Source organism: Ovis aries, chromosome 1 (genome assembly GCF_016772045.2).
Source record: "Ovis aries strain OAR_USU_Benz2616 breed Rambouillet chromosome 1, ARS-UI_Ramb_v3.0, whole genome shotgun sequence".
Taxonomy (NCBI): domain Eukaryota; kingdom Metazoa; phylum Chordata; class Mammalia; order Artiodactyla; family Bovidae; genus Ovis; species Ovis aries.
In genome coordinates this window covers 144,889,638-144,908,214 of record NC_056054.1, presented here as the reverse complement: position 1 = coordinate 144,908,214, position 18,577 = coordinate 144,889,638, and positions in this window count along the sequence as shown.

Here is an 18,577-nt window from a genome sequence, read left to right as displayed (position 1 = left end):
GTCCATAGGATTCTCTAGGCAAGAATACTGGAGGGGGTTGCCATGCCTTCTTCCAGGGGATCTTCCCAATCCAGGGATTGAACCTGTGTCTATTAGGTCTCCTGCACTGGCAGGCAGATTCTCCACCACTAGCGCCACCTCGGAAGTCCCTCAAGTAAGGCCAAAACCCTTACTAAACCCTACCTGCAAAGCAGCAGATATATCAACCCAACCCCCTCTTTCTTTTCTTTGATGACCACACAAATTCCATATAACTCAAACGTGGAACAGGACTAATGTGTTTAAGTATCTAAAGTCATACATAACCTTCTTTCCCTTCCACTTACAGTGTTCCTACTTTTATTTCTGGTGAACAAGCCAAGAGTTCTATAACTTTGGATATTGCTTTTTACAGACTATGAGCCCATGTACACAGGATTTGGACTGTAAGATCTAATATCTTCTTTGTGAACTTGAATTAAATTTAACATGTCTGTCTCTACTACATTTTCTTACCTATTTTCCTCACTGGGCTGTTGTGCACAGCATGGAAAGAAAAAAAAAGTGATCTTAAAATATCTGGCAACATTCAAAGTGCCGTGAAAATAGAAATAATTGCAATAACTTGAAGGTGTAGTGTAGTAACCATAATCTCAAAGGTCTCTGGAAATCATTGTGATCAGATCCAAATGTCTTTAGTCTCCCCTTGTGCTGATCATTTGTCCAAAAAAAAGGATTAGAATGGTTGAATTAGGAAGTCTTTATATTAGCAAGGGCTTCCCTCATAGCTTAATTGGTAAAGAACCCGCTTGCAGTGCAGGAGACCCCAGTTCGATTCCTGAGTCGGGAAGATCCGCTGGAGAAGGGATAGGCTACCCACTCCAGTATTCTGACCTGGAGAATTCCATGGACTGTACAGTCCGTGGGGTCACAAAGAGTTGGACACAACTGAGCGACTTTCACTATATTAGCAAATTTAGAGATCTTCAGACCTAATCCAAGCAAATTCAAAGAGGAAAAACTAACTTTCCCTCAGATAATGTAGAGATAAAGTAGAAATAGCAACCCAGATGGACAAACTGGAATCAAAAACATTGATTTACTCAATCACTCTTTGAAGACAGTTATGTACAAGCCATTATTCTAAAAGTGTCACTTAGAGTTGAAAAGAGATGTAATCCATAAACTGGCTTATAACAAAGAAGTTGGATAGAGACATGAGAAAGAGTAATATTTGACCCAAGAGAAGATGAGATGAGAGAAGAATCAGGGCAGAATCCAGTGTGGAGGTAAGGCTACATCTTGAAGTCTAGCTAGTTTTCTAATACCATTTACTGATGCTTCAAATATCTCTCTTTCTATTAATCTGAATATTGTTAGCACAAATCTCCATACATGCCTTTTTCTCAGGATAAAGTTTTAAAATAAGCTTATGACATAAATCCCCAAGGACCTATAGTTACTAACTTTTATTCTAGGGTGGTTGTCTCTTAGCTGGACACTGCTATTACACACTTATTGAGTCCAGAATAACAAGAACTGATAAACTTGAAGGTAAAGAACGAGTCTTTTTTGAATGAGCACTTCTAGAACCTAGAAAGTGTCTGTCCCATGGAAACTGTTGAATAAGTACACAGTGAATAAAAGAATAGATACTTGACACCCAAATAAATAGATTTTTATATTTCTTAGAATTTATTTTATTGAACAATTCATGTAATCAATAATCTTAATGTAAAAGGAAAAGACCAATTGTTAATTTCCAAGAACCATAAAACTAATCATAAAATTTGTTTAATTTCCTCATAAAATTTGACTATAAAAAGTTTACAATGTACAGAGAGACTACAGATACATTTTATGTAATATGAACACTTGAAAGCATTTGTGGTTTTTCATCTAAAGGTACTTACTCATGTAGAATTTAGACTGTATACATCCATGCTCAAAATTTTCTCCATTAGATTTTAAAAGCCCTAAACTTCCTTTGTAATTCTTCCCCATTGCTTCTCACCTAATCACACAAGAGTGTCCCAAGATATACCCAAATGCACATGTGTAATGACAAAGTACCAAGTTCCCTAATTAGTGCTGAGTCTCAGATTTGACAATCTCAGACATGCTATTAGCAATAACCTTGAGATGTCTATGAATGAGTTATTAGAAAGGAGGTCTTATCCAAAAATATGATTTGGGCACTTGGAGAGTCTTAATAGCATCTGATCAGCAGTATGTTTCTTAATTGGAAATAATAAAAGCAGCAGCATTATCACTAGTAATCAGATTTCCTTAGTTATGATACTTAGACATCATAAGACAAATGATTTATTCAACTATTTGGAGTTTCTCCAAGAAAGCTAGGACATAAATAAAACACAGAAGAGCAGCAAGACTGGGGAAGCCACAGTGCAATTTAGAAATTGTGAGAATTACACTCCCCCTGTCTGCAGTGGAGCAGTTTTAATGAATATAGTGCAGTTACTCTTTGACAAATAATACTATTTCTGACCAAATACTAATACAGAGAGATCATGATCTCTTCAAGAACATGTTCAAAAGCCATTTGAGGGAACCATAATATTATGATTTCTCCAATGACATGGGAACTTTAAAAAAACAAAAACGACAAGACTAAATTTGCTTTGTGTATTATTGTGGACTGGTTTCTTAGGCGGAGCAGTGGTAAAGAATTTGCCTCAGATGTAGGGGACACAGGAGGTGTGGGTTCAATATCTGGGTTTGGAAGATTTCTTGGAGGAGGAATAGCAACCCACTCCAGGATTCTTGCCTGGAAAAATCCCATGGACAGAGGAGCCTGTAGGTCTATAGTCCATGGGATCACAAAGAATTGGACATGACTTAGCAACTCAGCACTCACACACACCCTAAGTAAAGCCAGCTTCTATTTGAAATCAGAACTATTAGTATTTTTGTTCTCCTTCCTGCTATTTTTACTAAAAATCTATAGTTTATCTTTTGAACACATCTTCCCTAATTAGTCTTTCATATTTTATACATATAACAATTTAAAAATTACAAAGATTCGTAAGAAATGGTACGATTTTCATTCATTTTTATGGCCCTCATTTAGAGGAAGCTTTAAAACAAAGTATAATGGCAAAGAAACAAAAAAACAATTGTACAGAAAAGAATAGGCCAGTAGTTTTACTATAAACTGTTCAAGGAGCTAAATGCATTTCAGTTATATTCAGAACAAGCACTAAAAATAATTTGAGTACAGAGAAAATTAGTTTGCCTGTAATGCTAAGAGCAGCCCCTGCTGGTTATTGTCGTATATTTGAGACATGGAAAATTTTAATGAGAAAAGAAACTGCAATGAGAATAAAAGATACTGGAGAATTCTTTATTTTTCAACAACACATGATCTCTTCTTTGACACTTTTTCAATACATCACCTGCAGTGTTTGCTATAAATCACATATAAATTATGAAATATCTAAATATAAAAGGCTTTTCCTTTTCCCTTTGAAGCAATCTTTTTTCTTTTTTATTAATTTATTTAATTGGAGGATAATTACAATATTGTAGTGGTTTTTGCCCTACATTGACATGAATCAGCCATGGATGTACCTGTATCCCCCATCCTGAACTCCCCTCACACATCCCTCCCCATCCCATCCCTCAGGGTCATCTCAAATGACCACTCAGATTTTGCCCACAGCAGCACCCCTGAATCCCCCAAACTCACAGACAATAAAAGGAAAACTAAAGAAGCATTATTGTGGGTATATATTTGTAGTTTGAACTAAAAGTATAACTTGACTAGATTCACACTTCACTAGATCACTATTTTAAAATGCATAATAAAGTCATATTAAAAAATAGAATAAAACATAAGCTCTAATTATGGCTCTATAAATGAAACAAAATATATAAAAATAATTCAAAATATTTAAAACTATATTCCTTCCTGCTCTCACTACTATTTTTTTTCTTGGAGCTAATGCGGAAAATAATATAAAAAAAAATTATAACAAACTGAAATAATTCTGAAATTTATAGTTTTCCTCTCTTCCCTTGATTTGTCCTCCAATATATGTTGCATCTGATTCCAGAATAGTAATTCTCCTTCCACCAAAGTCTCTGGCTTATATTCCAATAAAAATCCAAGATGATTTATGTGTAAATACCTATCACATCTGCCTTTTTAAAAAATTATAGACATTTGCTTAACTCTTTTGAATTAATAACCAAACCATAAACATAAGTATGTTTTATGTATTTGTTTAATTTGATGCCATTACAAATTCTTCATTGACTAACACTGGATTTTCAGATTTTCCTTGTTTCTGCATTCGAAGTGTTTTGCAAAGTGTGTTCCATGGTATCCTATTTCTATGCTATGAAAAAGAGGCAATTTGTAGATTGCAGTTGGAAATGCAAAATGCTTTGAACCCTATGGAAGGAATATCTAACAATTATTTCTAAAGTTCCAAAAAAAAAAAAAAAACCCACCAAATAAATAGGCTCCATAGTGTTAGAGGGCTTCTCAGGTAGCACAATGGTGAAAGAATCTGCCTGCCAATGCAGGAAATGCAAGAGAAGCAGGTTTGATCCCTGTGTCAGGAAGGTCCCCTGGAGAAGGAAACGGCGACCCACTCCAGATTCTTCTGCACTGGCAGACAGGTTCTTTATAACTAGTGCCACCTGGGAAGCCTCTAATCTTTAAAGTGCATTTTTAAATTTATAAAAAGGCACACAATTTTGTATACAAAATGCTGTAGTTTTAATGTGCGAGAGACAGAGAAAAGAGAAAGTCTATGTTTTCTGTATAGGAAATCCCATGGACAGAGGAGCCTGGCAGGCCGTAGTCCTTGGGGTTGCAAAGAGTCGGACACTGCTAAGCACAGAAGCAACACAACACGACGACTTAGAGGGTTAAAAAATATTCTGCATACCATGTTCTCTTAAAGTTTCAGAATGCAAATTAGCATATTAAACTCTGTGATATATCCTTGTGTAGGGAAATATATTTAACTTCTAATTCATCAAAATTTTCAGTGACATGGAAACTGAAACTTTTCATCTCAAACCTAGCGAGATACGGTGAATTTATCTCTTTGAAGAACACTCTGTGTAACACATTTCTAATTCTTTAAGGCTGAGCCCTAAGTGTACATTCATCCCTAAAACCTCACACCTCTGCACCCTTAGGCATTTCAGGACATTCAAGAGTGATTCAGAGGAAAACGTGTATCACAGATGACTTGTGGCTCCATCCCCAGGCCTGTGGCATCTTGAGCCTTCCCTACCAAGCTTTTATCAATGACCATTAATCACCCACGAGATACAGTTCAGTCAGCTTTTCAAGGCATATGGTTTGGCCTATGACCAGCTATCAAAATTTGAACACCTAACAGTATGTATCCTTTCATTTTATTTCAATCTTCACGACTTTGCTCATACTGGTCCTTCTGCCAAGGATATCCATATTCTCCATCCTTTCTTCATAAATTCTACTCAAGTAAGAATTTGTGATGGTTCAATTAATTCACCCAATAAACTCTGAGCAACTGAGGACAGGAATAGCAAGAAAAGTGCTCCAATATTTTTAATTGATTCTTATCCTATTCAGTTTAGTTCTAAAAGAAATTAATTTCCTGACTCATCAGTAAAATGCACACTGCTGGTTAAGAATACTGTAATCACATTTATTTTTTAGGGGAGGGCATCCAGGGAGGGTTGGATTGGGAGTCTGGGACAAGCAGTTGTAAACATATACAGAAAGGATAAATACAAGATTCTACTTCCTAGAATAGGGAACTATATCTATCTATCTACAATTAAATCCCTTTGCTATAAACCGGAAACTCACACAATATTATAAGTCAACTATACTTATATAAAAAAAAAGAATAATCACATTAAGATTCATCTATTTAGGCTGTAAGTTGAACTGACTCTAAGGTATGATTATATTGTAGCTGTATGTACCCAATTAGCAAAGAAAATAAACATTTCTATTTTTCTTTCTCTTAAAGTAGATTATCTTTAAAAAGAAGTTTTAGAGACTCAGCAAAATTGAACAGATTACCCATATATTCCTTTACCCTGCTGTATGCATGTGTGTGTGCTCAGCTGCTAAATTATGTCTGATTCTTTGCAACCCCATGAAGTGTAGGCCACCAGGCTCCTCTGTCCATGGAATTTCCCAGGCAAGAATACTGGAGTGGATTGCCATTTCTTTTTCCAGGGGATCTTCCCTGACTGAGAGATTGAACATGTGTCCCCCGCTTGGCAAGCAGATTCTTTACCACTGCGCTATTTGGGAAGCCCAGCTATATGCATGAAAAAAGGGAAAGTTAAAGTCGTTCAGTCATATCCGACTCTTTGTGACCCCATGGATTATACAGTTCATGGAATTCTCTAGGCAGAAATACTAGAGTAGGTAGCCTTTCCCTTCTCCAGGGGATCTTCCGAACCCAGGGATCGAACCCAGGTCTCCTGCATTGCAGGTGGATTCTTTACCAATCCAGGTGGAAAATCCCATGGACGGAGGAGCCCAGTAGGCTACAGTCCATGCGGACACAACTGAGCGACTTCACTTTCACTTTTCACTTTCATGCATTGGAGAAGGAAATGGCAACCCACTCCAGTGTTCTTGCCTGGCGAATCCCAAGGACGGGGGAGCCTGGTGGGCTGCAGTCTATGGGGTCGCACAGAGTTGGACACGACTGAAGCGACTTAGCAGCAGCAGCAGCAGCTGCAGAGCTATCAGGGAAGCTATTTGCATAGCCTCCTCCATTATCAACATCCCCCATCAGAGGGGTACTCATGTTAACAACTGATGAACCCACATTAACAACACATCATAATCACCCAGAGTCTATAGCTTATGCTTGGGGGTATACATAATAAGAGTTTAGACAAATTTATGCTATCCTGCATCCACCATTAAAGTATCACAATATCACAGAATAGCTTCACTGATTTTTTTAAATTGCTGTTTCAAATAATACATGATTATTTTAGAATATCTGAGAAATAAAAATATGCAAATGAAACGTAAAATTTACACATATTAATATAGTTTGCAATTTTTCAGTCTTTGAATATCTCTGTATATACACAAAATTTTGAAAAATTGTACCATACTATATATTTTATATATGGTTTTTATTTAATAATACTGTACAGTATACATCATTAAATATTCTAAACTATAATTTTATTACAATTACTTTTTCTTAGTATTCATTGCTTTGCTTTTGTTTAGATTCCACATATAGGTGTTATCATACAGTATTTGTAAAATAATACTTATACTAGTTTAAAGGAACATAAATATTTTACTGTGAGAATGATGTTAAAATGTATTTAACCTGAATTATGCAATTGAACTTTAGATTTTTAAAATTATTTCCCCCAAGGTTATAAATCACAATGTGATGAACCTATTAAAAGATATATATAGGTTTATCTGTGACTGAAAAAAAGTGAAAGTGTTAGTTGCTGAGTAGTGTCTGACTCTTTGCGACCCCATGATCTGGAGCTCACCAGGCTCCTCTGTTCATTCACAGGCAAGAATACAGGAGTGGGTTGCCATTCCCTTCTCTGGGGGATCTTCCTGACCTAGGGATCTAACCCAGGTCTCCTGCATTGCAGGGGGATTCTATACCCTCTGAGCCATTATGGAATTGTGCTTCTTAAATAAATTACTATAATTAGAATTAGAAATTTTAAACACATTTATGTATATTTTAAAATTATCCTTTAAAATTGTAATAATTTATATTCCTACCATATGATTCCCCATACTTTATTAACAGAGTGAAGTATTTAAAAATAAGATAACAAATTTATATAGATATGATAATAAATTTAAAAATAGCTGAAAGTATATGTATCTGTTTTGATTTAATTATTTTTGATTTGTGAGATTAAATTATTTCCATATTACCAACTATATTTATGCTTAGCATTTTGGTGTTACTTTAAACATTTTATTCATATTTTAATTGATCTTTAAAACTTTTTATACATCAAGCATGTTATACGTATTACAAATAAATATATAGTCTTTAAAATTTTTTCAGATGCTTTCTTATGCAGGAGGAATAGTAATAATTTCCTTTGTGATTGTTTAATTTTAGACTTAGAAATAACTTTTATCAATATAATATTAATTAGCATTTATATTTTCTTCTATCATTTTCAGCTTCTTTATTTTTAAACAAATAATATTTTAATGCACATTATTTATCAGTCAAGCCACTAAAGTGGGGAGGAAACAACAAACCAATATCCTGACCTTTAATTTGGGGACCTTCTGTTAATTTACTAACAAATATTTAGGATAAATACACTGCTACATTAAATTTATATGGATTGAAATGTATCATCAGGCTTAGGAAATTTTAAATATGTGATAAATAGGAGATTGATATGCTATTTTATGGCCCAAGAGCAACTTGTTTAGTAGGACATCTTATAGGCATTGATGGGCTTCCCTGATAGTTCAGAGGTAAAGAATGTGCTTAGGATGTAAGAGACTGCCTACAATTCAGAAGACATGGGTTTGATCCCTGGATTGGGAAGATCCCCTGGAGAAGTGAATGGCAACCCATGCCAGCATTCTTGCCTGGGAAATCCCATGGACCATGGATCCTGACAGGCTATTCTCTGTGGGGCTGCAAAGAGTCAAACACAACTTAGGGACTGAACTAGAACAACAACAATAGACATTAGTTCTCTCCTGTTATCATAGTGGGTGGAATATTCAAAGCAAACCCCTAAATCCATAAAAATACTTTTTGTTCTTCCCTCCTGGTAACTCAGCTGGTAAAGAATCCGCCTGCAATGCTGGAGACCTGGGTTCAATCCCTGGGTTGGGAAGATCCCCTGGAGAAGGGAAAGGCCTGGAGAATTCCATGCAGTGTATAGTCCATGGGGTCACAAAGAGTCAGACACGACTGAGAGACCTTCACTTTCACTTCCAAAAACCAAATATTAAAGTAAATTCACACCTGGATTAAATTAAACCCACAAATAAATTTCAGAGGGAAAATACATGTTTAAATTATTCAAAGTAGGTACAAAGATGTTTGAGCATTCTACTTGTGTGAATTCAACTATTATAAAAATGCATATTGACAAGCTTTTTACACAGGTTATTGACAAAGACTGAAATTTTTTTTCTATTGTACTTAAACATGTGTTAGGTTTTAGTCATGTTTTAGAAAGCTCCTTGATACTAAAATTATAATAGCAGAGATCAATTATAAAGAGATATATTCAAAGCAATAAAATCCTTGATGCCTTTATTTAAAATTAACTATAATTTAACTTTTGAGTGTAATCAAACACCATTCAAATGTACTTTTATTCACTTATTCATGACAAAGTATAAAAGTAGATGTCTCTAAGTCATAACATTAACACAAATTCCCTCCATTTTCTTAGGTCAAACTTGAGTCTTAATATATTACAATTAAAAAGACACTTCAAAAAGTCTATGAATGACAGAGATGTTGGCTTTTAAAAATTACACATACTCAAACAATGCCATTATTATGAACAATAGCATGTGTGAGCGCTGTCATGTCCTACTCTATGTGGCCCCATGGACCATAGCACCCACCCAGGCTCCTCTGTCCATGGAGTTTTCTAGGCAAGAATCCTGGAGTGGGTTGCCATTTCCTACTCCAGGGGATTTTCCTGACCCAGGGATCAAACCTACATCTCTTGTGTCTTCCACATTAGCAGAAGGATTCTTTACCACTGAGCCACCTGGGAAGCTCCACGAACAATAGACTTAATAAGTAAATTGCCATAAACTCCTTCAGAGTCACTTATGTCTACCAAATGAAATTATCTCTTACACTGTTTTGTAAATTATTTCATTGTTCAAATAAATGGAACAGGTAGTGTCTGTTTTTACATATATTCCTAGATTTTTTTTAAAAGCACATGTTTTAAGCAGGACCTGACATGGATTTCAGTGTGGCTATAGGAGAATTCCTCAGAAATGATGAGGGACTCTGCAGAAAATGCAATCAATGAAGGGCTAGAGAAAATATAATAGTTGTACTCATATCTATGAAAGAACTGCCATGGACAATCTCCTGGCTCCAGCACAAAAAGAGTTACTTCAGGATTGAGGTAAGAAAGATTCTAAGTGAAAATGGGACCACTTTGATTTTTATTGCATTTTTTAAAACCAAATCTAAGAAAATACACCCCCCCACACATTGCTCTTTTTCTTTCCCTCTAGGAAGGAAAAACATGGCAAAATCCACAACAATGCAATTCTAAAATGACCAGAATAAAACTCTAGCTTTGAATCTTATTACAATGTGTCTTTTATTATTAACTTTTTCTTCTATCTATCTCACAATGTGTCTTTTATAGCTCATATATAATAGCTGAAGAAGTGTAATACTGAAGAGTATGCTAACTATTGATATCAAAGAACTTGGGATAAAGTTAGTTCTAGGAAACCTAGGGAGAAAAAAATAAAGATAATAACCTTCGATTTTCAGTGACTAATTTTTATAATGTTTATCTATCTATATCAATTGAGGGATCCTTCTATGTATTTATAAAGAAGAATCTATAAATTCTTTAGAAGAGGGAGAGAGAGGGAGAGAATGGAATGGTATATACTTATTTCTCCTCTTGTTAATATAGAAATAAGATTAATAGCAAAGAGATACATCTTGAAATAATTTAATTAAGGAAAAGTGAGTCTTTTCAAAGTTACCGTGGACTTTTGATTTTTAATGTAATTTGAAAAGTAAGGGACTATTTTACAGAACATTCATAAAATTAGAAAAGGTCACTACTCTGAGTCCCTTGTCTTCTGCGGGGAAAACTAAAAGTAAATTCGCAATAAATCATGTATAAACCTGAATACTTTCAGGGAAGGAAAAAAGTAGCACTCTCTGATTAGGCCAAAATGAACACATGCATTTTTTTCACAGCACAAATTTTATTCAAGCTAAAAAAATCATTCTTCTTTGAGGGGAAAAAAAAAAGTAGGACAACCAATTATTCTCTTTTAAATATTTATTTGAGTTTGAATTTTTAATTTAATTTTTAAAAGGTTATGTTAAAATAGCTTATTACTATATAGACTTTCTGCCATCAATTTGTATTTAATAATTCAGAATTTATTAAATTTCTACCATGGTTCAAGCAATATAGGTACTAGACTTACATAGCATATGAGAAAAAATGGATCATGAAAGAGAATAAGTCTCAAAATGACAATATTTTTTTAAAAAATCTAATCAAATTCTTCTCTGTTCACCACTGAATTCTTTTGTTTCATTATACTGTTTTATGTTCACACGATTCTCATAAAGCTGAACAAAAGTTCTTTTGTCAGAGGAAAAGTTTTATTTTCAAATACTATTCGTACCAGCAAAATACACATAATACTCTTAATTGATCTGATGTATTTTCCCATTTATGAGCATCTAGTAAATTTTTATTTCCTTAAAATTTTATTTCATTACTGATTTGGGTCTAAACTAATTAGTGAGCTACCCTGGTGGCTCACAAGAATCTGCCTGTGATGTCGGAGACTTGAGTTCTATACCTGGGTGGGGAAGATCCTCTGGAGAAGGGAATGATTTTCTACTCCAGTATTCTTGCTTGAAAAATTCCATGGTCAGAGGAGTCTGGTGGGCTGCAGTCCATGGGTCATAAAGAGTCAGACAGGACTGAGCAACTAAGCACACACACACACACACACACACACACACACACACACAGAGTACCATGAAATTCTTAGTTATAGCTCAAGTGATTGGCTGAAAGACTGGTACTTAATTTAGGATTATCCAATCAAGAGAAATATAGGACTTGTGTTTTAAGTTTGAGGGGAAAATTGTTTGGCCTTATACACGACCTAGATTATATTGTTCCAGTTGGTCCTGGCAGCCATCTGGTGATGCCAAAGAGAGTCTTGTCAGAAAATACTTACCTGGCACCTAAAATGGGGTGTAATAAATGTGCATAGCAGTTTGCTAATATCTCAGCACGATATTTTTGGCCAGAGGGCTTATTTTATTAACATTTAATCAGTATACAGCCCTATCCTTTGGAAATCATCACAAGGTTATTTAAGGAGTTAAAATATTTTTGTTATACAATGAATGAAGATATTGATTTTCTGTGTGCATATGTGTGTGTGTTCCAAAACAAATTCTTTTTTAATAAATAAAAATTTCTGAATTTAAGTTCTTATTCAGCCTTAAGCATGGAATAATAATAAAATCAAGTAACCCTAATGTTCTTATATAAAGCTAGTGAAAGTGAAGTCGCTCAGTTGTGTCTGACTCTGTGACCCCATGGACTGTAGCCTATCAGGCTCCTCTGTCCATGGGATTTTCCAGGCAAGAGTGCTGGAGTGGATTCCCATTTCCTTCTCCAGGGGATCTTCCCCACCCAGGAATCAAACCTGGGTCTCCTGCATTGCAGGCAGACACTTTACCGTCTGAGCCACCAGAGAAAACTGGTCTCCAAAGGCTTACACAAAAATCAGTCTTAGAGTTGTAACTAGTCATCCCAGCACAAACATAGATGGCATATAAAAATGCAGAGACATCACTTTGCTGACAAAGGCCCCTATAGTCAAGGCTATGGTTTTCCAGTAGTCATGCATGGATGTGAGAGTTGGACCATAAAGAAGGCTGAGTGCTGAAGAATTGATGCATTTGAACTGTGGTGTTTGAGAAGACTCTTGAACTGCAAGGAGAGCAAACCAGTCAATCCTAAAGGAAATCTACCATGAGTACTCATGGAAGGACTGATGCTGAAGCTGAACCTCCAATACTTTGGCCACCTGATGGAAAGATCTGACCCATTGGAAAAGATCCTGATGCTGGGAAAGACTGAAGGCAGGAAGAAAAGGGGATGACAGAAGACGAGTTGGTTGGATGGCATCACTGACTCAGTGGACATGAGTTTGATCAAACTCCTCTGGGAAATAGTGAAGGACAGGGAAGCCCGGTTCTGCAGTCCATAGGGTCACAACGAGTCAGACACAACTGAGCAACTGAACAATAACAACAACCCCAGCACATTTTCACTCATCTTTTTAATCTTTGGGCTTTCTAGGTGGTGCGAGTGGTAAAGAACCCACCTGCCAAAGCAGGAGAGACATAAGAGTTGCAGGTTCGATCCCTGGGTGGGGAAGATCCCCTGGAGGAGGGCATGTAATCTTTATTTGGAGTGAGGAAAGAGAAATATGGTGTCTTCTATGCACTAAATATTATATTAGTTCATAGGAACCCTGAAAACATTTCTTTACATCATTCTTTCAGCCTTTACATTTTCATTGTGTGTATGTTCATAAATTTCCTTGTCCTGTATTTTCAGGTAGTCATTTTTTTCTGACTCTATTTTATTCTGGTAGAAGAAAGGTAGTTTTTACCCATGAAACATCCACTTGCCTAAATTTTAAGAACTCAAAATTGAATTGACTGACATCTGACTATCAATTAGCCTTTCATTTTGTAGAGAGAACTGTACAAAAATTAAGTGTATAATGGAGTCCTATGGAGTATCTTTCTTGGGTAAAATACACAGAACATCTACATCTCTGTACACAGCATCTCTGTTGATATATTTTTGCCTGAAGAATTTGATCATTGTCAGGAATCTAAAAAGACTGACCAGCATCTACTGTCATGATAGCATTTAATTTCCATATGTAATGAAATTAGTTATTCACTTAAACTCTATCTGGTGCTTGATCCAAAAATAAACTGATAAAAATAAATATTTTACCAAAAATAAACTACATTACTTATGAAAGGTGACATCAAATTCTGATACATCATCCACCATTCACAGATAACTGTATTTGTGACTCTCATATGCGCCTTGCCTCACTATACTGATGCATTAAAAGAATGCTATTTACCTCTCAGTGCCCTAAAGAACGAAATTTGGACATTCAGAAGAAAAGAACAAGAAACACAATGTCATTCTAATGTGGAATTCTTAAATTCCCAACTGCTTCCTTTAAAAATCACTATAAAAGTTTTTTATTTTAATCTTGATACTTGACAGTCACACTATGAATTAAATTTTTAAAAACTTTAGAGAAAAGTTTAAGCTCTTATAAATCAATAAATTGTGATTCTTGATTAATTCTGTTGTAGAAAATATTAGGCAATTTACTAGGAAGGAAATGTTTACTTATTGTCAAAGACATTTATCTGGCTACCTCAATGAACTGAAGATGAGGCAGATCAACATTTAAAATCTACAAAATTGAAAATATTGGAAGTCCCACTATCTGCTTTTCATTAATTATTAATCTTATTAATCTTATTTAAAAAATAACTTTAATAATTGAACATTTCTCCCTGAAGTTGAGCTAAAGGCATTTGAAAGCAGTAGATAAACAAGGTGTTTCTGGTAGAGATCAAAGTGCAATTTAGGTATTTCCTATAAACTGAGTCCCCTCCTAAGTAATGAGATTAAGAAAGGCCTACAGAGAGGAATGGGCTAAGTGGAACCAGTTAGAAAGGATTATAATAAAACACCAGAGCATTTATAATATGTTATCAGAAGGAAGCCACTGGTTTTTCCATACTTCTTTAGAGTGGCCAAAATAAACAAGAATATTGGTAAAGTAATGATTCTATAAACACCCCGAACAGGATAACTATTTTTGTGCATGTAGCTACTTAATTACCTTTTTAAAAAAGCCAAATTTATTAAAGTAAAATGTATTTCAAAGAAATTTATAAAAAGGTCTTAGAATTTCCTGTGATTTATATGAAGATTTATGTTAGCAATAATTTGGTATTTTTACAAAGCAGCGTGTTTTAGGTTTTCTAAAAACCTTGGTAATTTAGTTCTCAAAGATTTTCCTATTAAAAGTAACACAGAAATATGGGTAAGATACAAAACGTCACTGTCATAGCAATTAACATCCATTAGTCATGAAAGTCAGAACTCTTTAAATGTAAATATGTTTCGCTCTTCCAGGTCAGAAAATAAACCAACTAAAGATGAAATCAAAGCATCGGTCAAGCTTTTAAAATGAAGGTCAAAGTCAACATTTCCTCAATTTATGTTCATTTCTCTGGGGTGAGTTACTACTTTCTAAAAAAGAAGCCACTAGTATGTATCTTATGCAGAATATCTAGGTCAGAAGAGAGGATAAGATCACAAATAGACAGCAGGTTTCTTCTAAGTTTGTGATAAATAGGAAATAATTTACTTTGTTCTCAAATTCCTGTAGTCATCTACATGTTAAGTTTGAGTTTTTCTCATGGAGAAATTTTCTCCTTTTTATGTTATTGAACTTGTACAAATGTATCCTCTTTTGTATCTTTTATGATTCAAATCAATAAAGCCATTTAAAACTCTAAGCCAATTGATTTCAAGTCAGAGACTATATTGATTTAATGATAAAGTTGTTCCTTAACAATAATTTTCCTTATATTATTGCTACTTGGAATGCAGTGTTGTAAATGCCAAAAGATTTACAAAAATGTATTTTTCCTTAATTTTGAAGTGGAAGACTTCTTTTTTTATTTGCTACAAAAACATAACTAATAAATATTGTTTTATTAGAAAAAGATTTAATGGGAATTATAATTTTACAGAAAGTATATTTTTCCAGCAATAAAACTTAGAATTAGGAGTATGCTTTATTTAAGATACTAGTTCAAGATCAATGTCAGAGAATGACAGAGAATTTCTGGACCTTATCCATTTTTGATGCATATAAAGTTGAACTTTGCTTTTATTACTTCCACAACTTACACTTATCTTTGTTTTATCTTTTCAGTGGATGACTTTGCTCTTAACTTCAATAAGAAAATGCATCACCAATGCTATGTCTGTGTGCTAAGTCACTTCAGTTGTGTCTGACTCTTTGCAACCCTATGGTCTATAGCCTGCTGGGCTCCTCTGTCCATGGGATCCTCCAGGCAAGAAAACTGAGTGGGTTGCCATTGCCTACTCCAGGGATCTTCTTCACTCAGTGATTGAACCCGTACCTCTTGTGGCTCCTACATTGCAGGCTGTTTCTTTACTGCTGAGCCACACAGGAACCTCCACCAATGCTATACTTCTACTAAACCTCTATGCTCTGTTATAAAAGTATCAACATCCTATCAAGTCAATTTTACTTTCAGGCCGAATTCTCCTCTTCAGGGATTGTTACCTTCTTCTGTTCCAACTTTTCCCACCCTACTGAATTTCACCAAAATACTTATAAATGTGTAGTATTTGGGTGAAATAAATGTAGTAGCACCTCTCATTTATTAAAAAGAGAAAACAATCAAGAAATAAACAGAAGCAACCAAATGATGCGACACCCACTACTAGCTATTGTATCACTTTTTTCTTCCTCTTCACAGATAACACTTCTCTCCAGAGTGGTCTCCATTTTTTTTTTTTCCTTCTCATTCACTCATCCCCATCATTCTAAAATTTATTTTCAGCACTCCTATTCAAATTGTGTTTATCAAGGTCATCAGTGACTTCTATATAACTATATACAAAGATCAGTTTTCTCTCCTCATCTAGCCTGGTGGTTCTTATTGGGGACAATTTTGCTTACCTTCCCCAGGGGACAGCTGGCAATGTCTGGAGGCATTTTTGGTTGTCAAATCTGGAGGGTGTGTGCTACTATTGGCATCTAGTGGACAGAGATTAGGGATGCAGCTAAACATTCCTGCAACACTGCTGAACATTCCAGCCTCCCACCACAAAAACATCTGATCCTTAAGATCTGTATTGTTGAGGTTGAGAAGCTCTGGACATCTCAGACTTTCAACATCCTACAGCTGTAAACACTTATTTGTGTCTCTCACAAAGAACATAAGCCTAATGAGTCCTTATCTTTCTTGTTTTTTATTATTTTCATTGTTGGTAGAATACTGACTTGCCCTAGATTGCTGCTCATGTCGTGTCTGACTCTGTGTGACCCCCTAGATTAGGTGGGTAATTTCTACATTTCATCGGTAAGCATCTCTCACATGATTATTGCTTTATTTAGCAGTCTATTTATATCTTGAATTAATGGTAAAATAGATTGGTTTCACCCTTGCAGAACTGTTTAACTTCCACAGGACAACCTCTCCAAAGTGGTTCAAAGTGAAGTTCTTGTTGCTTCCCACACTTCCTTCCACCTTGCTGGGAGATAAGATGAGAAAACTTGCAGCCTTATAGCTAAGGAAAAATAGAGTTCAAGGTAGCTTGGATTTGTAAATTATTATTGATATATATGAATATTTAGGTGATTATATGGGCTTCCTCAATGGCTCAGAGGGTAAATAATCCACCTGCAATACAGGAGACTTAGGAGACACAGGTTTAATCCCTGGGTAAGGAAGAGTCCCTGGAGGAAGAAATGACAACCTACTCCACTATTTTCCCCTGGATAATCCCATGGACAGAGGAACCTGGCAGGTGCCAGTCCAAAGGGTCGCAGAGTCAGACATGGCTGAGCAATTAAGCACGAACACAGGTTATGCATTTTAGGCTAAATAGACCTTTTTGAACAGGTCAGAAATCTCAGTCACCACTTAACATGTGAATTATTTGCCTCATTTTTTCATATAAAATAATGGATTTAAGTCTCAGAAAATAACTTGCAAGTGGATTTGAGAAAATGTCTTTTGAACATTGAGAAATGTCTACAATAGAAACCACAACAGGAATTATCAGGAAAAAAAAAACAAACAGTGAATAACGAAAAGGTTAACATTGATATCTCTGTTCTAGATGATAAAAATAATGTGAACTTCGTTCTCCCTAGAAAATAATACCAATATAAATAATACCTGATACATTTTATCTTGAAATGAATTAGTTATATTTCAAAGAGAGTATAAGCCACTGTATCAGTTTCTAATATGCAATATGTGGTTATAATTATTGCATGTAAAAACATTTAAGTCTTAACATCGAATTTTTAAATCTATATTAGGCTTCATCCTCTGTCATTCTCAAGAACCTTTCAGAGCCTGCTTCTTAGAAAGAGTTTGTGTATGCACATCTTGGGAATGCACATAAAAACAGGATGGAGTATGCTATAACAATGAAATATTACCATTCCTTTCTGCTTCACATATTTTAGTTTACCATTTACTGTTGGCAGCAGAGAAAGGTACTTTCTTTAAACAGTAAGTTTTAAATTCTTACTGAGAATAGTAGTAAACAATAATGATTTTATCTTAGGCTTTACAAAAATAATTCATGGATTCAATATGCAAACTTCATGTTCAAAATAAATTAGATTAAATCATGTGTGTGTATGCTCAGTTGCTGACTGTAGCCTGTCAGACTCCGCTGTCCGTTGGATTTTCTAGGCAAGAATGCTGGAGTGGGTTGCTATTCCCTCCTCCAGGGAATCTTCCCAAACCAGAAATCAAACCCGAGTCTCTTGTGCCTTCTGCATTGGCAGGCAGATTCTTTGCCACTGAAAACCTGGGAAGCCCCATCTGGAAGTGGTGAGGGGTGACAAAGACACAATCCCCATGGAGTTGGTTAGCTGGCAGCATGTCATTTTGAGGGAGACCCCTGAAAAAGTTCTTGACTAGTTTCTTTGAACTAGATCTGAGCCCTGTGAAAACAGAAAAATGAATCTTCTGCAAATAGT